Raw genomic sequence first — 22,395 nt, forward strand, 5'->3', positions numbered from 1 at the left:
ACCACACAAGTATATATTATAAAAATATATGTGTTTATTCTTAAAACAATCCCCAGTACTCTTTATGAACAAAGGGGCACAAGCGTTAAATCAAAAGCACAGTATAACATACAAAGTTGCACAATTATGGATGAGGGCGAGGGGCCACTCAGACCATATACTAAGAAAGTGGTATAAGAGATACCAATCGAACAGTGGTTAGGCCTTGGGCCTAGGGAATCGCTGGGAGCAGTCGGGACAAGCAATGCTGAAGTCGGGAAAAGCCCGCGGGATTCGGGTGCAGTGCTTAAAGCACACGCATGCACCAATGCAAGTCAATGGTGCGTAAAAGTTACACAAACAGAGTTTTAGGATACTTCCGATGAACCTAGAAGGACAAAACTTTAGACACAGACCCTAGAGGTGTGTACCAGTGTGGGAACACCGGCGTTGCAATGTTACCTCACCCACAGGAAGCGGGTGCATAGGGTCGAAGTGGCGTCGGGTTTCGTCGTTCAGGTTCTGGGTGCTTGAAGCTGAAGATGCTGCAGGCGATGTGAAGGAGAAGTGTCCGGTGTGATCCAAGGGTGGATCAGAGTCGAAAAGTACCTGAAAGCAGAGGGGACAGAGTCTGGGTCACTCAGCAGTGACCAGGGTGGAACCAGGACGGAACCAGGCAATGTCGGGCGCAATCAGGTGGTTGTCGAGGAGCTTCTCTCCGCTGCCACGTGGGCTCTGGGACATCTGCGACATCCAGGAGCGGGTCACGAGCTGTCCCACGTAGACTCTCACCGTCGGCACTGTCGGCTTCAAGATTGGAGCAAACAACACTTGGCGAGAGCAATCCATGCGGAACTAGAAGATTGCTTCTCACTCGGACCAGTGGGGGTCAGAGTGGGGGTCAGAGTGGGGGCTCCTTTTCAGGGGAGCTGGTGTAAGTCTGGAGCAACCAGAATCACAAGTCGTATTTTGGTTTTTGCCGGCACAGGGGCCACAAGCCAGCTGGCAAGTGACCGGGCCAACGCGTTGAGCCAAAGAAAGCAGAAGGGCCCCACGCAGCACTCGTCGAGTGTAGAGGGGTGAACTTCAGTGCAAGAGTGGCTCAGGGTTGGGGCTTCTCAAACCTCGGTGTACAGCTTCGAGGGTCACTCGTGGGCTGCACGGTCAGCGTCTCGTGGTCTTTTCAAGATGGCGTGCCCCACGCTTCCGGTCGCCTCCACGGGTCTCAGCTCTGCAGGGACTGTGGATCGGGCTGTAAGAAGGCAGGCAAGCTTGATCTCGTCGATCTCTGTCGCTCGAGTTCCGGCAGGAACTGCAACAAAGCAGACATCAAGGTGCTGGATGGTGCCTGTTTGCACAGGGTGGTCACTCCTTGACCACAAGGGAGATTCTTCAGTCTTCTACGTTGAGTAGGATGTCGAAGGGTCCAGAGTTTCGTTTCTTATGTTTCATCAGGATAATCTGAAGTGCATTGGCACTGCTCCCATTCTTATACCAATCTAGGGGGCTGGATTACTTGCTAGGTCCCCTCCTATGGGTGGGACCCAGGAAGGGGGTGGGTACACCCCTTTCCTTTGATCCAGGCCGCGCTGGGATGGGGGCTGGTATGCCCCAGAACTGGTTTGGCCGGATTATGCAAGGGGCAGCCTTGTGCTCCCCATGCAGTGTCTGGTTTCTTTCAAACCTCCCTGCTACAATCCACTATCTCCTGTCTGGGGGGTGTGACACCTCCCTGCGATAGGAAACCCTTTGTCCAGGCCCCCTTGGCTGAGTTTCGGTCAGCTGCAGGGGGTCAGACCCGTGTCTGTGGCAGAAGCATCCATTTTGTGAATCTGAGTCTCTTTTAAAAATTGACCGCATTTCAGTAAAGTAACATGTCTTCCCCCTCTAGAGGGGTGGAATGCTATCCCCGTTGCCAGAACTGGCGAGGGGATAGTATTCCAAATCGTATGACACCTTACACAACAAGTTTTGATAAAGCCAAACCAAAGTTGCTATATAACCGCGAGGATTATAATGCACTTAATAGTATATGGTATGGCATTATCCTGGAACAGCTTAGGGAGTTGTTCCCGACAGCTGCAGACAGGCTCAGCTCATGCTAGAGCTCCATCTCACATTAAACCACGCACTCTGCCTCCAGGATTGATAAGGCCTTCCATAGGAGTGACTCACAGGTTTATATGTGCCCAGATATAGGTTTAGATATAGGTATACTATATCTAAGCAAGAGGTGATTACACCATCTTGCCCCAGCTGAGTGATCAGCCAGTTGTGTCAATTTAAGAACCAGCCAGGGGTGGCAAAAGATATGCTGCAGCCCCTGGTAGGCCTTGGTGGCACCTATGCCCTGAGCACCTATAGTGCATGGTACAGGGGCTGACAAGGAGTCAATTTCCAATTGTGGTATGTACCTATAGCACATGTATTACTAATTTAGAGAGAGAACAGCAGGCTGGGGGTCTGATTAGCAGGCCCACAGCCTCAGTAAGTCGAAAACCAGTGAAGCAAAAAGCAAAAATTTGGGGTGACCATAGGATAGCAGACCCTACTCTCCTACAGATGGGGATCATTAGAGAAAATGCCGTCCAATATATGTCCTGCATCATGGGTGGGTGACTTTACAAGTTGAGGTAGACCACAGCATGCCAATGTTTCTTTATAAGTCTGAGATGCCTTACATTTGGTGTTCTCCAGATGGAAATTAAAGTGTTCCAAAAGAGTCAGATTTTGTTTTCCCAGGTAGGGTTGTATACAATTAGTAAAATCCCAGGTAAAGGAAGATCTAGGCTCAGGAAACCGATAGGTCAGAACTCCAGCAAAGGTTACTGTCTGGAGTACTTTCAGTGAGAAAAACAGTGCTTCATAGGAATCTGTGGGAGTTGTTAGTGGCTCAGTATAGCAGGTATAGGAATCCTTAAAAAGTATGCGTAACCCACCCACATTTTTACCTATTCTCTCAAGTCGTGATAGGGTATATCCCTGTTGCATTGCATCATCCAATTTTCCCCATAGTCTACAGGCTAGTGGGCTACTATCAGAGCAGGATGGGCTGCCATTACCTAACACATGCCCCCATTTTTTCCCGAGCTAATTTGGTTTCCAGCCCAGCTCCGCCCATTAAAACTGACCAAGAGAGACTGCATTATGGATAAAAGCCATGGGAAGCCTTTAACATGGAAGCAAACCTAAAGAAGCCAGCAGTCATGAAGCTTTTAGTGGAGGCGCTCATCATGGAATTAGGCAAAGGAAAGCATGCTATGAAGATTAACAAAGGGATTCTGTCACCATGGTAAGGATGCAAGGAAGACCACTGTCAAGGAATTCAAGAAAGAGAGGCTATTTCTCAGACCCTGTTTTAGGGTGGGGAGAGTACACAGAGCAGACATATGCTACTGGGCCCAAGTGGGTGGTTTAAGTCATCAGCCATTTCTGACTCAGGGTCCCATCCTATTATGATCTACAAACTAGGACAAAAACATACTTCCACACTTGAATCTCAGGATAGCAAGGGTGAACAGTTAAAGGCTTATCAGTGAGCGAGTGTGAGAGGGAAGAGCTCTAAACTCAAAAGTCAGCCACAGGCACAATAATGTATTGTCCAACCAATTGCTTAACTGCTTGTATCAAAGAAAGAACTTTAGTCAAACAGAATAATGTTATAAAACACAGCAGGACTAAGGGGATTCAGAAACATGGTTTTAATTCTATTTGAGATCTTGAGTGATGATCTACATCCTTTGGCTCTTCCCCCACCACTGAGTTCCATAGCATCTATTATCCCGGTGTATAATTGGAGACAGGACATGGGTGCAGTTGATGGAAAACACCCCTAAGGCATAAGTGTGCAAAACAGTTAAAGTCACTTGTATTGGATTATGTGCACTTGGTAAAAAGTCTTAAGATCATTTTGCATTCCTCAGACTCTCTTTTCACTAACAGTTTGGGGCTCCACAGTTACCTGACAGACACTCTAAGCTGTCCTGCTTTTGTAGCCCTTGAACTGTAGGGGTCGGAGATGTAACCTCAGAATTGACAGGTTGGACCTTTTGATGCACTGACTGTCTCAGCAGCTCGTCTTTGACAGCAGGGGCTTCCAAAGAGGGGCTTGGGGGGCAGCTGACCGGAGGGAAATCTGTTCCCCGGGCAGATTGGGAGGGTGGTGCAGTCCTGCGACTGCCATTTTGTGTTGGTCTATGTACATAGCGCAAAAGTAGTACACAGTGTATTTAGTGAGTTAGGTTGTACTACCAGCCACCATTTTATGTTCAGGTGACCTGGCAGCTGGTAGCTTGAGGTTAGATTATCACATTTTCTCTCTATTTCCGTATTTCAAGCTTTTGAGACATTACTTTAAGAAGCGTGCGTATACTTACTGCAGTATGGCTGCCAATGATATGCGTGTGGCTAAGGGGATGCGGCTGCTGAGAGAGGCCGGGAGGATGAACCTTGTGGTGGGAGGAGAGGCGCTGGCCGCTCTGGCCTGCCCTCCTTGCCCTGCGTTCGCTGGTGTGGCAGTGGCATGTTCCCCACCGAGAACATGGTGGGTGTCGGGGGCAGCATGCGTCTAGGTGAGTCATGAGGGCTGCTCCGTGACTATAGGAGCAGCCCCACAGGGCGTCTGGGATGGGCGGAAGAGAGCAGGCCTTCTGGCACGGGTAGGACCACAGCCCAGCCGGAATTGCAGAGGGCGCCTCACCCTCCCGAAGGGGGGGGAGGCTCAGGGGCTGGCGCCATAACCCGCGCCGTGCCCCCCAGTGAAAAACCGGTTCTGGGCGCTTTAGAGCGCCCAGAAGCAAGCGTAAGGGGAATGCCTCCCGCCAAAAAGGGAGAGCGCCCGATGACGCCAAAAAGGCGACCAATGGGCGCACACCGCGATGTTTGAACCCCCCAATCAGGGGGTACCACCTGAACCCCAGGTTGGCGGAAGTGGCCAATATAAGTCGCCGCTTGCCCAGGTAGCTCCTAACTTCGTGGAGCAGGGCGAGCGGCGCACCAATGGAGTTCTGCTGAAACCCACCCACCCACACCTAAGGAACAGCAGTGTCGCAGGGCTGGTTAGTGGCAAGGGTGCTTGCAGAAATTGGTGCAAGGATTGGCTAAGGAGACACACCGACGGGCGGTGTGTAGGATGGGGGCCACTCACTTTTGGATGCCGCACGGCAGGGTGAGGTGGCCGCGCCAAGGAGGGGACTAGCAAAAGGAGACGGCGCTCACGGCCCAGACCCCACCGGACGGCAGGGCACAAAAGGTAGTGAGCTGAGGGCCTAACTCCAGGGACAGAAGCTACCCTCCACGACACGCAGAGGGCGTGGGCACTCAACCAAATGGTGGTCCCGGAAATACCCAACAAAGAGGACTACCATGAACTAACGAAAGGAACTGGTTTTGGGGTGCCATTTACAAACTGATAGATATCACAAGAGCATCGGCCCAGAAGTGGGCCAGGACAGCTTACGATATGACATGTATGATTTATGACCGACCTACGGCAGTTCGCAAATGACAAATGTTTAACCAGTATGTGTACAGTCTTATTAAAACTGCGGCTAACAACGACCACAACGAAGCATGTATTGTTGGCTAAACTTTGTTGGGATGGTAGACGGGCAGGGTGGAGGGGCATACGTTTTCACGGAATGGGGCAGTGCGAGGGTTATTAGGAGAGGCGGGAGTGGAAGGAGGGCTGGCAGCAGCAGGATCCCCTTTCGTAGGTAATGCGTCCAAGGCCTGCGCCACAGGGGCCGTGCCATTTGGGTGAGGCAGGACGGCCCCACCGTGCAGTAGACATGTACGGGACTGCCAGCAAGGGAGGAAGAGGGGTGGCATCAGAGGAGATGCCTGCATTTGAAGAGCGGCGGGGAGGGAGGGCTCCTACAGATGCACAGCATCAGTGGAGCCCCTCAGAGATTCTCAAATTGAGAGTAGGGAGGAGGGGGGTGTAGCTGGGTGGGGGGCAGGGCCAGGGTAGGCCTTCCTGCTCGCCCAGCTCCAGAAGAGCAGTATGCTGAATGAGGGAGGGCCAGCTAAGACAATTGACCAGGTGGCAGAAGGCTGGAGGGGCCGGGAGCAGAGCTTGGAGGATTAGTTCCTCGACCTGGAGAGGTCAGGCCTGGCTGTGGACAGTTAGATATATTTGACCATAGGTAGGAAGCATCTGAGGGAAGGGAGTGGGACAGGGTTGCTCAAGTGAATGCCTACATAGGCAGAGGAGGGTCCTTGCAATGGGGGGGGGGGGTCCTCAGGGAAGGGAGGTAGAGGTTTTTCCGGAGGAGGAGGGAGCTGGGAGGGCCCCGCGTCCGCATTAGTTGCAGCCATGCTAGAGCGGAGTGGAGTGGAGTGGAGAGAAGGACGTCCTAGAAGAGGATTGGTTGGTGGATGAGGATTTTGGGGTTGTCAGGATGCTGCCCCTTTCGGAGTGGGGCATGGGGGAAGGGCAGAATCGAGGGGCCTACAAGTCAAGTGGAGGGATTCCAGGCATGGAAATTAAAACTTTTGGGTGTTGAAGAGGTGTTGGGTAGGGCAAAGGGTGCCAGCTCACCAGTCCTGTCTTCTTTCTTTCTTTCAGGTCCAGATTCGGTAGAGCTGGGTGATGCTCATCAGCACCGAGGTGAAGAGAGGGCTGGGCCGAGTGCAGTTCGCCCAACATCAGCTGGAGATACCAGCACGGCCAACATACGAGATCCAGGACAACCTTGTTGGCCCTAGAACTGTTAGGTCTCAAACAGCCTCTGGCACCCGAGAAACAGCAAGCAGGCGTGTAACGTCAGCGGAACGGTAGTGAAGGGTCACTTCGGTCCCCCAGGTGCCAGGCATTGCACTGCTACAGTGACGTTTGGATAGGATCATTCACAGGGGAAAGGATTGGGTCCCAGTTGGGACCTTCTAGAAGACCCGCTAGGAGTCACAAGTTTGGATTATGAGGATGACAGCTTGGAGGAGGGGGAGCATCGCTCTGAGGAGCTGAAAGTTGTTGGGTGGATGGGGTTCACTAATGAGTTGTCCAGTATGTTACAGGTGTGTAAAGAGCGGCCCACCAAGACCCGGAAGAACGAGAAAACAATGACAAGGCGGACTACAACTGCACGGGCACGGAACTTGGCACCAGGTAAGGAAACGGAGAAGGATAATGCCCCTAAAATGATATGCACAGGCATGGATGCTATTGCCTGGTCAGAAGCGGAGGGGGAGTTTGTGCAAAGGGAAGTACGTGACGGATGTGGGAGTGGGTATAGATAAGAAAGATAGCGCTCACAGTCAGTGCAGGGGCACAAGCCAAATGAAGGGCTCAGGAGTAGCTACCGGGGGGGTCAGTTGAGGCGCAAGAGAAAAAGGAGGGGCCCAACAGAAAGGAGTTTATAATAAAAAATTGCCCTATACGGGAGTAACTAAACCATTGGGGGCTCATTTAATATTGCTCACAAAAGAGCGAATTCGGAAAGAGGAATATGCAGATATGCTAAGACTCATACATATGGAGGTGCGGTCAAAAGGGAGTTCTAGAGAGGAGGAGTACCTGTTTGCAAAGCGGCTGAGAGCTCCGCTCACAATCAATCAATCAATCAGTAGTTTGTTAAAGCGCGACTACTCACCCGTAAGGGTCTCAAGGCGCTAGGGGTGGGGGAGGAGGGGGGATGCAGGTTCCATTCCATCAAGAAGGGGGTCTGTCGAAGCGATGTTGTCTGTCTGAGGTGGAGCGGAAGGGCGTTCCATGCTTTGGCCGCGAGGAAGGAGAAGGAGCGGCCTCCCGATCTGGTCTTTCTGGTGCGGAGTACCAAGGCGTAGGAGAGCTGGGCTGATTGTAGGGTCCTTTGGGGTGCGTGGAATTTGAGCCGGCTGTTCAGGTATGCTGGTCCGGTGCCGTGGAGGGCCTTGTGTGCGTGGGTGAGCATCTTAAAGGTGATTCTCGCCTCGACGGGGAGCCAGTGGAGTGTGCGCTGGTGCTGGGAGATGTGGCAGTGTTTTGGCAGGTTGAGGACCAGTCTTGCGGCGGCGTTCTGGATGTTCTGTAGCTTGCGGATGAGGTTTTTGTTTATTCTGGCGTAGAGTGCGTTGCCGTAGTCGAGTCTGCTGGTGACCAGGGCGTGAGTGACTGTCTTTCGGTGTTCGAGGGGGATCCATTAGAAGGTCTTACGAAGGAGACGGAGGGTGTGGAAGCAGGAAGATGAGACAGAGTTAATCTGGCAGTCCATTTTGAGCTCGGAGTCCAGGATGATTCCTAGGTTGCGTGCGTGGTCTGTGGGGGTTGGCGGGTTTCCGAGGGCGGTGGGCCACCAGGTGTCACTCCAGGCGTCGGGGTTTGGGCCCATGATGAGTACTTCTGTTTTGTTGGTGTTTAGTTGTAGGCAGCTGTTTTTCATCCATTTGGCAACGGCTTCCATGCCTTCTCGAAAGTTGCGTCTGGCGGTGTTGGGCTCGTTGGATAGGGAGAGGATGAGCTGGGTGTCGTCTGCGTATGACACGATGTTGAGTCCGTAGGTTCTGACGATGGGGGCAAGTGGAGCCATGTAGACGTTGAAGAGCGTCGGGCTGAGGGAGGAGCCCTGGGGGACTCCGCAGGTGGTAGGTGTGGGGTCTGAGAGGAAAGGGGGGAGTCTGACCCGTTGCGTCCTGCCAGAGAGGAAGGAGCAGATCCAGTCGAGGGCCTTGTCCTGGATTCCTGCGTCGTAGAGTCTGTGTATTAGGGTGCGGTGGGAGACTGTGTCGAACGCCGCAGATAGGTCTAGGAGGATGAGGGCTACTGTTTCTCCTTTGTCCAGTAGGGTGCGGATGTCGTCTGTTGCGGCGAGGAGGGCGGTTTCCGTACTGTGGTTTTTTCTGAAGCCGGATTGGGAGGAGTCGAGGATAATGTGTTCTTCAATGAATGTGGTGAGTTGGCTGTTGATGGCTTTCTCAATGACTTTCGCTGGGAAAGGGAGCAGGGAGATGGGTCTGTAGTTTTTGAGGTCGGTGGGGTCCGCTGAGGGTTTCTTTAGGAGGGGGTTGACCTCGGCGTGTTTCCAGTCGTCGGGGAACGAGGCGGTCGCCAGGGAGCGGTTGATGGTGTGGCGGAGCATGGGTGCAATGGTGTCGGCGGCTCTGTTGAAGATGTGGGGGGGCAGGGGTCCGTGGGGGCCCCTGAGTGGATTGACTTAATTGTCTTCAGTGTGTCTTCGGTGGTGAGGGCTGTCCAGTCATCAATCGCTGGTTTCCGGGTGTCGGGGGTGGTTGGTGAGGGTTCAGTGTGTTGGTTGTCTTCGTCGAAGTTGTCGTAGATGCTCTTGATTTTCTGGTGGAAAAAGGTGCTGAGTTTGTCGCAGAGGTATTGTGAGGGAGGGATATCGGTAGACTCGCTGGTGGGTTGGGCGAACTCCTTGATGATGCTGAAGAGTTCCTTGATGTTGTGTGCGTGGGTGGAGATTCTGTCTTCAATCGCTTTTTTCCTCGTTTCTCTGATGAGTTGATGGTGGGCGTTGGTGGCGGCTCTGAAGTTGTTGTGGGCTTCTGTGGATTTGGTGTTTCTCCAGGCCTTTTCGAGGCGGCGGCATGTGCGCCTGGACTCTCGAAGTTCGGTGGTAAACCATCTGGCTTTCTTGGCACGGGTATTGTTGTTTTTCATGAGGGGGGCTATGGTGTTGGTGCTGTCCGAGATCCATCTATGCAGGGTTCGGGCTGCGGTGTTGGGGATCGTCATTTTCCGCGATGGTTGGGGTGGAGTTGTTGAGTGAGGAGGTGAGCTGGTCGTCGGTGATTTTGGTCCAGTTTCTTTGTGGAAGCAGGTGCTGGTGTCTGTGGATGGTGGGTGTTCTGAAGGTGAAGTGGACGCAACGATGGTCGGTCCATCGGAGTTCGGTGGTGTGGCTGAAGGTGATGGAGTTTCCTGTAGTGAAGAGCGGGTCGAGGGTGTGTCCTGCTGAGTGCGTGGGCTCGGTCACGATCTGGCAGAGTCCAATGTTTTGGAGGTTGTCCAGGAGGCATGTGGTGTTGGGGTCCAGTTGATTGTCGAGGTGGAAGTTGAGGTCTCCCAGCAGGGTGTAGTTGGTGGATGCGATGGCCTGCGGGGAGATAATGTCCGAGATGGAGTTGGCGAAGGGTCCGCGGGGTCCAGGGGGTCGGTAGTTGAGGTTCCTCGGAGGGCGACAGTGGGGCTGGCCAGTATCTTGAAGTGAAGGTGTTCCATCAGTTCTGTGGACTCGTCAGGGAGTGTGCTCAGGTGGAGGCTGGATTTGTGGACGATGGCGATTCCTCTTCCTGGGTGGGTGGGGCGGTCCTTCCTGGAGATCTTGTATCCTTGGGGGATGGCGATGTCTGGTCCCGAGGTGGTGTTGGTCCAGGTTTCGGTGAAGAATGCTACGTCCGGGGTGGTGCTGTCGAGGAGGTCCCAGATTTCTGTGGCGTGTTTGTGGAGGGATCGGACGTTGAGGAGGATGCATTGCAGGGTCTTCGGTTCGGTTGTGTTCTTGTGGGCGGGTTGTGCTGGATCCGTGTTCTTGGTGGTGCTGCAGGTGTGCCGGCAGCGGTGACAGCTGAAGGGTCCATGGGTGTCGGCTGGTGATGCTAGCTTGCAGTTGTTGTTGCAGACTGGGTTGAGTGCGTGGAGTGCTGCTGGGTCGTAGCGTTGGCAGGGCGGAGGTCCAGGGTTCCTGGTGCTGGTTGCGGACGGGTCGCGGACGGGCGCAGACGTGCTTGCCTTTGACGCGCCTTCGGTGCACCAGCGCGCGCCCGCAGCCTGCCATTAAGTAGGGGTCAGGGAGGGCAGGACAGCTGGGAGGCGGGAGTGGGGAGGGGAGCTGGATTGGGCCGGTCGCGCTGGGGGGGGGGAGGGGCCGCGGGGGCAGCAGCGGTGGGGAAAGGTAAAGGGAGGAAAGAAGGGTGCAGAAAGGTGAAAGATAGAAAGGGTAAAAAAACGAGTGAAGGAGCAGAGTGAGAGAAAGGAGACAGAGGTCCACTGGACCACCAGGGATGAGGCGCAGGGAAACCTGCGGGTGGAGGAGGGCCTCAATCACCAACACTCAAGAGTGCAGGGGCAGGGGCACCTCACTTAATGGTGGAGCTGCGAGGGTGGGAGAGCAATTTCACTGACAATGAGTCAGTGGTCTTGCTCGCCTGTCCCCGCAGTGGTCGCCATTAAGTAGGTGTCGGGGAGGGCTGGACAGCTGGGAGGCGGGAGCGGGGAGGGGAGCTGGATTGGGACGGTCGCGCTGGGGGGGGGGAGGGGCCGCGGGGGCAGCAGCGGCGGGGAAAGGTAAAGGGAGGAAATAAGGGATAAAGAAAAAAGGGAAAATAAGCAGAAATAAGGCACAAAAGAGCAGAGATGCAGAAAAGAGCAGAAAGGTGAAAGATAGAAAGGGTAGAAAAACGAGTGAAAACGAGTGAAGGAGCAGAGGGAAAGAAAGGGAAAATGGGCAGAAATAAGTCACAAAACAGCAGAGGTGCAGAAAGGTGAAAGATAGAAAAGGTAGAAAAACGAGTGAAGGAGCAGAGGGAAAGAAAGGGAAAATGGGCAGAAATAAGGCACAAAAGAGCAGAGATGCAGAAAGGTGCGAAAGGTGAAAGATAGAAAGGGTAGAAAAACGAGTAAAGGAGCAGAGTGAGAGAAAGGAGACAGAGGTCCACTGGACCACCAGGGATGAGGCGCAGGGAAACCTGCGGGTGGAGGAGGGCCTCGATCACCAACACTCAAGAGTGCAGGGGCACCTCACTTAATGGTGGAGCTGCGAGGGTGGGAGAGCAATTTCACTGACAATGAGTCAGTGGTCTTGCTCCAATAGAATAGAAAATTCTAAAATAGAATTCTAAAATTCTAAAATTCTAAAGTAGAAAATTGGACGGCGGTATTTCTAAAATATGCCAGCGTATACTGCGAAAGTATTTGGAGCGATGCGTAATCCATGTTCGAGTACATGGATGTGATACGGAAAGCCCAAATCACAGTGGTGGGGAATATGCATGGGTGCAGTATGAGAAGGAGTTTCTGGCACGGCTGGCTTGGGATCCTGAGGCAAAATGGGGTAAACTTGATTTAGATCTATGGCAGCACACTATGGGGATGCAAAATTGGGAAGACTATTTTCACTGCAAGTGGTCTGCCCCTCGGAGAGGGGCTCCAAAGGTGCAACCAGGAGCAGGGGGCACTTGCTGAGATTTCAATAAAGGAATGTGCACGCAGGAGTATTGCAAATTCCGCCATGAGTGTTCAAAATGTACAGGGCGACACCCCCTTATCAACCGCTATGGGACAGGGGGTGCATCCCACAGCCAGGATACGGGACAGTGGCAGCAATATGGGGGTAGCCAAGGAGGGCACCAGTAGCAATTTTCAGGCCCACAAGGTGGGGGGTAGGGACCTGGTGCAAAAGCCTTGTACTCTGGTTAACCTTGAGATATTAGAGTACTGGCTGGGGTTCCATGAGTGAATGGAAGAGGATAATTTGTTGCGGGACGGGTTTTGGTTGGGGTACGAGGGTCTAAGGACGTGACAGTGGGCAAACAATTAGCGTTACACATCAGAGCATAGACAGGCAGTTCGAGACAATTTGGAAAAAGAGGTCTCCGAGGGCAAGTTGGCAAGACCTTTTCATAATTGACCAATGGAGAATCTGATTGTGTCCCCAATGCGAGTGGTCCCCAAGAAGGAGGAGGGCCAATTTCATTTGAGACAACATTTGTGGTGGCCTGCGGGTAGGTCGGTGAAGGATTTCATCATGGAGGAGGTAGAGTTGGTGGTGTCCTACTCCTCGGTAGATGCGGCCTTGCTTGTCACTGGTGGTGGTGGCGGGCCCGGGATCGTTAATGGCTAAATGCAATGTGAAGTCAGCTTTTTGACTGCTTCCGATACACCCAGAGGTCCTCCAGCTACTCAGTTTGTAATTTGAAGGGAATGGTACGTGGACAAAACATTGTCAAATGGATGCTCCATTTCCTGTGCTCTGTTTGCGGTCTTCATTTCTTTCTTGCAGTCGGTGTTTACTTGGCTGATGGGCCACCAGTAGGTAACCCACTATTTGAAAGATTTCTTCAATGTGGGGGCACCCGGTTCTGCGGACTGCCAAGTCTTACTTGCAAGGTTCCAAGAGCTCATGGAAAATCTAAAAATGCTGTTTGCATAGGAGAAAACACTGGGTCCCAAAATAGTGCTATAGTTTTTGGGCATTGAGATTGATTCCGTGCGGACAGAAGCAAGGTTACCACAGGACAAAAAGGAGAAAATGCTGACTTTATTAATGTGCATGCTGGGAAAGGCAAAATTGAAAGTGGAGGAGATTCAGGTCTTTCTGATGCACCTCAATTTTGCTCGCAGGGTGGTACAGGCGGGCAGGTCGTTCTGCAGGAGGTTGGGGAAGGCATTATCGGGGTGTCTCTGCCTCATCACTATGTGCGACTCTAAGCGGCAGTCAAAGAGGACCTGAGAATGTAGTGCGCTTTCTTGCAGGACTTCAACGGAATTCCTTCGGTGAGACAGGAGGATGTTGAGTGGCACGTGCAAATCTTTTCAAATGCTGTGGGAGGACGGCGTTTCAGTCTTTATTGGCAGGGCCAATGGTGTGTCGAGCCATGTCGGCCACATGGTGATACAGAGGCAGGAGTATAGCTTTCCTGGAACTCTTTCCTTTGATAGCAGCAGTGACCCTTTGGGGTGCGGAGTTAGCCCACAGGAGAGTGTTATTTAAGTTATACAACATGGCTGTGGTGGGGGTGGAGGATAAACAGTCTACTAGGGACATGTAGGTGCTGAAGCTGTTAAGGGTTTTTGTGTTGGAATGCTTGTGTGATGACATCACTTTCAGAGGGCGCAATGTGCCACGTGTGGACAATGACATTGCAGATGCTTTGTCTCGTTCACAGTGGGAAGATTCCGTGGGGTAGCTGAGGACGCAGACAGAGACCCGACGCCCATGCCTAAGAACTTGTGGTCCATAGACAACGCAGGACGGTTCAACTAGTGGTAGGGTCACTCGCTGAGTTGACACTCAGAGCCTATATTCTGGTGAGGAGGGAGTTCATGGCGTCGGGGTACAGCTCCAGGAGGCGTGCCATGCAAGGGTTGAGGACGTGATACAGTAAATTTTGGATTTTATTCACTAGGGTCTGTCATGGGTGAACACTTCGGGGAGGTTGGTGGGGTTTGCTTTCATGGGTAAGTTGTTCTAGGGTTACACCCCATTGACAGGAGAACTCAAACACAGGATAATGGAAGGTTGGGCGACAGACCAGGGACAGAAGGCCCTTGTCTTTGAATCTACTGCATAAATTATTGCAGCAGCTGCCTGGGAATTGCCGAAACGTGGGGGAGAATTTATTATTTGCCACACTAATGGCGTAGATGTTTTTTGGGGCTTTCAGAGTCTCAGAATTGTTGGGGGGGTAGGTGCATGGGGGAACTCCATTGGGAGGAAGTGAGCAGGGTGTTAGGGAGATTGGCGATATGGATCTGCCACTCCAAAACAGACTGAGGGCCCACGAGAAGCAGGTTATGTTGAAAGCATTGAGTTAGTCATGCTCATGTCCGGTGGCATGGGGAGGCGCTGGGCGACATGTTCTAGGACAGACAGTGGTATGGTCGTCCGACACCCTCAAGGAGGCAAGGTGACAGCGTACCAGCTATTATCAGTGCTTTGCACAGCCTTGGCCCGGCTTGGGGTACAGGCACTGGAGTACAGCATGCGTTCTGTAAGACCTGGTCCCTTCTGCAGGTTTATTCACAAATGTTTTACCTTTTGCCTCCTAGTTTTCTGACCCTGTTTTTGTTGGCTATAGGACTTTGGACACTTTGCCACTGCTGATCAGTGCTAAAGTGCATATGCTCTCTGTGTAAAATGTGATTATGATTGGTTATCCCTGATTAGCATATTTGATTTACTAGTAAGTCCATAGTAAAGTGCACTGAGTGTGCCAGGGCCTGTACATCAAATGCTACTTGTGGACTTGATGTCGAAAAAAACAAGGGAACCCAAAGTGCAATTGGTCAGGGACCTTGGGTACGGTACTATTTCTAAAGACAATGGTCCGTACACAGTTGATATAGTACACATCAATATAGACTCAATCAGTGCTATATTCTCTGTCCAGCCGGACAGGTTTTTAATATGCAATAAATGTACAACATAAAGTAAGGGAAGAAATCAAAGTGGGACAAAACCTGCGTCCTACTGACATAAACAAACAAGCAACATTAAGGGAAGGATTCAGGCAAAGGAAATGTATCTGCATATAAGTTTCAAAATAAACCAGACGGAATAACGAGGGAACGCCATTACATATGTAACATAGAAGTATAGTACATGCATATGGTGTACATTTTGTCGACGTCGTTTCGATCCCTTAAATAAATAGTGGAAATAGTGGGATCATCTTCAGGACATTAACAAAACATGCCTGTAAACATAAAGCCAAGTTGGGGCCAATGGTGTAGAGGCGCTAATTTGGCTCCTGATGGAGGGTTGCAGGCAGGAATAAGCGCGGTTATATAGCCATGCGGGTTGGGGGATCGCAATTCAAAAACCAATGGTGAAGATGCTTGCCCCAAGAACCGAAGGTCCAAATCGGTTGGGGTGAGTGAGATGATTTGTGGGCCTGACAAGTGCCTGAAAAGGGAAGGGTTACTGAGTTACCCTATCATTAATGGGTAAAAACGCCTAGCATTGAATTAATATCACATAGCCGCTTACCGAAGATGGTCAAGTTGAGTAAAGCGAATGCCGGGACCGCTCAGGGGTAATGGGATGTCTAAGTTGGGATAAACGTGGATCAAGGCGGAACCGTGGTCGTGATCTCCGAAATGTGGAAGTCCGAGGGAATCTCGGCTCCTGTCTTGAATTCGCAGTCCCGGCGGCTAGCAGCCAGACTGAATACCCGGTGCTGACAGCATACCAGCTATCTCCAGTGCTTTGCACTGCCTTGGCCCGGCTCGGGGTACAGGCACTGGAGTACTGCATGCATTCTGTTAGACCTGGTCCCTTTTGCAGGTTTATTCCCAAATGTTTTACCTTCGCCTCCTAGTTTTCTGACCCTGTTTTTGTTGGCTATAGGACTCTGGACACTTTGCCACTGCTGATCAGTGCTAAAGTACATATGCTCTCTGTGTAAAATGTGATTACAATTGGTTATCCCTGATTAGCATATTTGATTTACTTCTACGTCCCTAGTAAAGTGCACTTAGTGTGCCAGGGCCTGTTCATCAAATGCTACTAGTGGACTTGTAGCAATGGTTGTGCCATCCTCATGAGTAGTCCTGTAAATCTGTCTCAGACCTGCCACGGCAGTGTCTCTGCGTGCAGTTTTTAACTGCCATGTCAACCTCGCAAGTGTGCCCACTTGCCAGACCCTAACCTTCCCTTTTCTTACATGTTAAGCACCCCTCAGGTAGGCACGAGGTAGCCCTGTCGGCAGGGTGCAGTGTATGTGAAAGGCAGGACATATACTGGCGTGTGTTACATGTCCTACTAGTGAAATACTGTGTATTTAGCTTTTCACTTTTGAAAGGTAGTCTGTCCCATAGGTTAACACGGGAGCTGCCTTGTAACATCTAACAAGTGTAACTTTTCATTGGAACAAGATAGAGAAATGGAGTTTAGGCGCTCTGAACTTAGAATTTAATAATACACCTTTTAGTAAAGGTGGTTTTTAAATTGTGTGTTTGAAAATACCAGGTTTAGAAAGTGGGCATTTTCTTCCTTTACCATGCTTTGTGCCTCTGCCTGTTTGTATATTCACCATCTGGGTTTGCAGTGACAGGAGCGGAGAAAATGTCAATTCACTCTAGACAGTCAGAAGGGGGATTGAGGTGTGTTCAGTCTTTCCTGGGTGACTCATAGCTAGGCTGAATATACCTTTCTGCCTTTAGAGTGGTGGGAGGAGTTTGCACTAGCACCTGAATAGGCTGTGTTTCCTCTGCACAATGCTGTCTTCACCCCCCATGGTCAAACTGGACCAGGGAGGATAGAACTGGTTTGTATTGAGCTCAGAGACTCTGAAACAAAGACTACAAAGAGAAATGGAGTATACATTTTAGACCAAAAACCCCAAAACTTTAAACTACTTCTGGAATCAAGAGGAACCTCTGCAGAGGAGAATATTAAAGAGCTTTAAAGAGGAGTACTGCCCCTTTGCCATGCGTTGCTTTGCTGGGTTGACCTGCAGTTGCTGCTTCTGCCAAGTAGAGGACAAAGACTGGAACTTTGCTGTGAACCTTCTTGTTATGAATCTCCAAGGGCTTGTGTGTGCTTGCCTCCTGTTCTAAAGTCTCAGGGACACAAAAGACTTCACCCCCAGCGTCCGTGAACTCCACTGCAGCGGAGTTCTGACCTGCCAGGAAATGACTGTTCCAGTTCTGGGCCCCTGGAGGTTGTTTCTATTGCTGGGAGCTAAAAAAGCTTGAAGAAACCAAGAAAATTGAGGCTTCACCCTTCCAGCGACTGTTTTTCTGCCGCCACGCGGCCATGTGGGAAGAATTTTCATGCACTGCACCGTGCGGCCAAAGAATAGACCCAACGCCTTTCTGCGGCTAAGAAATCCTCTGCACGCTGATTCCAGTGCACCGACTTCCGAAGTCCGACTTCAACTCAGGCCCTGCTGTGTGGTTAAAAGAATCAACGTTTCATGGGACTGCGGCTAAAGAAATCGGCACAGCACCTGTTTGTCGCTGCCGCATTGACCTCCAGCACATCCCAGATTTCCACACATTGCACCTGTGCGGCACGTTTTTTGATACATTATCGGCAGACCAGAACCGTCTTGCAATCGATGCATCATTTCTCCTGCGTGCAGCAGAACTGTCGCATCGCCTTCCCAAGGACTAAATAACTGATGCATCGTTGTGTATTTCGACACTTCCCTTCTCTGTGTTTTTTTTTCCTTTGGAATTTTGATGCACCTAAATGTATATTGTGTAAAATCACTTATCTGTAGATTTCTCTGGACAGAATTGCTTGAAACCTTTTAAAAGTCATATTTTGAATTGTGTATGTTGGATTTTTGTATTTTTGGTCTCATTTGGTTTAGATAAAGAATCTTTATTTTACTAAACTGATGTTGTGCTCAGTTGTAGTGTTTGCACTGTGTTACTGTGTCCCTGGGTGCAAATACTTCACATGTTGCCTCTGAAGTTTAGCCTGACTGTTCTGTGCCAACCTACCAGAGGGTGAAAACAGGCAAACTTACGAGTGTTCTTTATTCATCCTGACTAGAAGGAAGGGTCCCTAGTTGGACAAGGTGTATACCTCTGCCAACTAGAGACCCCCAATTCTAACACATTCCTTTCGCATTGGGACAACGTCAGAAGCTGGAAAAAGAGGTTGGGCTCTGGAGGATATCATGCAGTTGGGTCGCTGGTCATAGGGATGCTATCAGCGATATGTGAGGGAGCTGCTGGGTGAGGATTGCACGGCAGATATTGCTTGGTGAATTGCTTACTGCTTATTTGTCTCCTTCCAGGTGTGGTAGAGGGCCCTGTGGCTGAGGAGTTGGAGATTTGGGTAGTGGGCTAATCCTTCATCAAATGGGCAGCTATATAAGCAGGCCAGAGGGATGTGGGGTCTAATTTGGGTTTCAATAATGGTCTTCATGACCAAGGAAGAGAGTTCTCAGTGGAGTTCGCAAATTAATACTGTGCGACCATGGGTGGAGTCTGCATGACAACCAGTCTCCCAAAAGTGAGGGACCTTACCTGAAGTTTGCAATTTCTGCTGGAGGAGCAGAGTATCTACGAGAGTCTAGAACCCTGCCTGCCTTCTGAGAGGGAAACAGAGGGGCTCATTTACAAGCCCTGTGCAACGCCGCTACTCAGCATAGTTTTTCGTGGACTCGTAGATATGGTGTGAGGCAACGCAGCATAAGTTGCTGCGTTGCATCACATTGTGATAGGGAGGCATGCATGGGCATTACAATAAGTGTTTCCACGTAACACCCATGGTATTTGACACATTCCTAGATTTACAACAAATTGTAAAACTGGGAATGCGTCAAAAGTCTACGCTTCCTCAGGGGAGGTGTAAGGGAGGCCCAATGAGGGGAAATAACATTATTTCTCCTAGTTTTTTCCTCTTTCTATGTGTGCTGCATTCAGAAGCACACATAGAAAGAGGAAATTGCCTCCATTGATTGTTTTTGTGCAGGAAATTGTCTGTCACCCCTAATTATCCCTACAATACAGACACCCTTGCACCAAAACCAATGCCTCCCTTTTGCCACAGGAGTTATCTCCTTGTGACAAGGGGGGGCATTGTGCAGTTTTCACTGCCTCTCACCGCTAGCATTTTCCTGACGGTGATGGGCAGTACACTTTCCACCACCATGTCAATCGGCCTCTATGTGAGAAGATGAAATATTTGCCCAGGACAAACCTGGTTGGTGTATTTAACCCGTGACCCATCAAGGCCAACCTGAAATTGCGCCCAGTTTCTGGTCTACCGCGACCATAGATTATCATTGGTGTGTTTTTATGGCTATTTTCCTTTAAATATTCAAAATCTCATATCTTTGTTTTTTTGTTATTTTGGTGTAATTTTGTTTATCAAAATTTACTCTATCTTTCCGATTCGATTTGGGATTTTTATTGTTTTACATTTTAACTTTATTATTTTTTTGGTATTGAATATATACTTTACATAGTGCCCGAAGTTAAGCCTGTCTACTCTCTCCTATAGCTACTGGGGGGTTGAGCTTAGGGTAATTTAGTGACTTTAACGGTTCACCCTGACAAAGCTTGTGACCCACCCCAAATAATAGTCCAATTTCTTACTTTGGTGTTCAGCAAGGGGGTCCAGAACACATGTTTGGTAGTACCACACAGTGATTTAAGTTGAAATTAAAAATCCCTTTTTAATTGACATCAAGATCAACTTTTGGATTTTTAATTGGCTTTTGGTTTTAATTGGGTAATGTTTGCTTGTTTCCCAAATTCATTCTTGCCCTCTACTATCACACCTTAAGTCTTTGAGGACAGGGAGTTGGATCTGGCCAGTATGGCAAAGCCTCAGCATGGTAGAGCTGCGTGTATGTGCAAGCAGAGATGGCTGAGACTGAGCATGGAGTAAGAAAGGGAGAACTACCATACTGCCCTCAGAGCTTGGGAAGAAGTCTGCCAGCTGCAATCCACATCACCGGAGAATGAGGATGAAATGGAAGAGGGAAAAGAGGATAGCATTGAGGAGGCATCAGTGTCACAGCAGTGTGCCTCCCAAGGAGCAGTGTCACCTGCCTTGCCTAAGGCTGGGGCAGTGTGTCCTCACATAGTTTATCTCCATCAGAGCTGGAGGACAGGATGGCGGAGAGGGTCTTGAAATTGCATGTAGCAACCCTTGAAGAGAAAAAGTTGGCCTCAGCTGCTGAGGAAAAGAAGGCAGATGCAGCTCTGACTGCTAAGGAGAGAATGGCAACCATAACCCTTTGTCGGGAGGATAAAATCTGCCCTTGGCCCCAGAAGCGAAGAAGGCACTGCTGGCATATGAGAGGAGCCAGTGCAAGATGGACTTGAGGTCCCGGAGGGCCTCTGAGTTCAGCGATTATGGTGGATGCGATACTGAAGTGCCTAGAAAAGGGAAACAAAGGGTCTACATCCCAAGGGACCTGATGCCTGCTTACATAGTGATGGATGACACTGGTAAGTTGTTTGCTGCTTATGAGGTGGCTTTGCAGATGCAGAGTCCCAGAGGTGGACTTGGAAGAACATGCCCGTTGTTGGGAGGTACACCCTATTGGCCGTAGATGCAGCTGAACAGGTGAAATAAGGCCTCATGTAAGAGACCCTCATAAATACATTTGGTCTAACTCTAGAGAAGTATCACCTAAAGTTCTGGGATGGCCAGAAGCAGGCACACCAGCCTTGGGTTCACTTGTAGACACCTCTAGCAAGGCACTGAGAAGCTGGGTGAAGGGCAGTAATGTAAAAGGCCATAATGCGCTGTATAATTTGGTTATGCAGATGCTTATCTTAAGTGATTGCTTTACAGAGTTACACCAGCACCTGATAGATTCTAAGGGGCACATGCATCATTGAAGGATTTTGCACTTCCTAAATTGCGAAAATTAAGGAATCGCAATTTAGGAATTGCAAAATCCTATGCATCAAGAAATCCTAAAAGTTTTTCGGATTTCTTAATTTTCGGAAATTGCGATTCCTTAATTGCGAATCGCAATTAAGGAATGGTATTACATTGATTCCTATGGGCCTAGAGGCCCATAGGAATCAATGCCTTTTTGCGAATTTTTCTTTTACGAATGACATTTTGTTGATGCATTGCAAGGGTGCTGAGGGGGGTCCATAGGACCCCCCCTGCACCCTTGAAATGTTTGTTTTAGTGCAAGTTTCACACACACATGTCCAAAGGACATGTGTGTGTGTAACATGACACTTCCCAAAATGCATTTTTGTGCTTTTTTTCAGAATTTCGCAAATTAACACGAGGGTCAACCTCGTGTTAATTTGCACTTCCTATTTCAAATGTCGCATTTTTTTCAAAATTTCATGCATTGCATTTAAGGAATCGCACAAATGCGATTCCTTAAATGCATTCGCATTTTTAGGAATTGCAAGAAAATGTGGATTTTCAAAAATTGTTTCATGCATCCCAAAAACTTATTTAGGAAGTGCAAACGGCCGAATTTACCGATTCGCACCGTTTGCACTTCCTAAATAGGTTGATGCATGTGCCCCACAGCTCACTACAGCCAGAGAGCTTGGGATGGAAGCGGATCTCTGGATCAGTAATTTAGTGTCCACAAAAATACCCGGGAGTGACCCCTAGAAGGGTGATTCGGGTTTCCCTCTACACAGGGAAGGAGAAAGCCAGCATAATACATAAAGTTCCCCAAAAGACCCTAAAAGAGTTTTGAGGGGAGGGATTCCCACACCACTTCTGAGCATAATTGTAAGAGTTTTGGTTGGAATAATACAATTGTGTTATATCACCAGGCCTCATGGTATGACCTTCAATAGAGAGGACACAGGAGGGTGGACATTGTACTGGAAGGCCCCCACAGGTCGACACCCCTCAGGGGTGTCTGCTGTAGCCCTAAGGGTAGATTATTCTTACAGGAGGAGAAGGTAGAGCATACCCTAGTATTAGGTAGTCATGGAGGTAGACTAGGAAGGTAACCTAGTGATCCCTGAAGGTGGTAGACCCCTTCTAGGAGATCGCTGTCCTGGACCTGTGGGATACCGGTGCCAGTTAGACCATGGTGGTAGCAAGTCTGGTACCCCAAAATGGTATCTGCCATGTCAGGTCTGTGGAGAAATGCAGGCCCTTGGGCATGAGTATGTCTGCTCTATGACCATTGTATCCTTACAATGTGAGGGGGCACTTGTCCAGAGGAGGGCCATTGTCAGTTCCCATATGGCAACTGACTACAGCCTTGGCATAGAGCTCTAACCAGTGAGAAAAGAGCAGGGAGGGATTTCACCCAGGGCATCACAAAAACACAGATTACTGGGGGCATTAC

The 22,395-nt window shown here is 50.1% G+C and overlaps 1 long non-coding RNA gene across 3 annotated transcripts in view; it reads left to right on the forward strand.

The window, feature by feature from the left end:
* The window catches only part of LOC144824941 (uncharacterized), a 498,402-nt gene that overhangs the window by 37,099 nt on the left and 438,908 nt on the right, over window positions 1–22,395 (forward strand). For all 3 annotated transcript variants that reach the window (XR_013609197.1, XR_013609195.1, XR_013609196.1), the window contains exon 2: window positions 6,548–7,087. This is a non-coding gene — a long non-coding RNA (uncharacterized LOC144824941). The remainder of the gene's footprint in view (window positions 1–6,547; window positions 7,088–22,395) is intronic.

The sequence above is a fragment of the Lissotriton helveticus genome, chromosome 3_1 (assembly GCF_964261635.1).
Source record: "Lissotriton helveticus chromosome 3_1, aLisHel1.1, whole genome shotgun sequence".
In the NCBI taxonomy this organism is placed as follows: domain Eukaryota; kingdom Metazoa; phylum Chordata; class Amphibia; order Caudata; family Salamandridae; genus Lissotriton; species Lissotriton helveticus.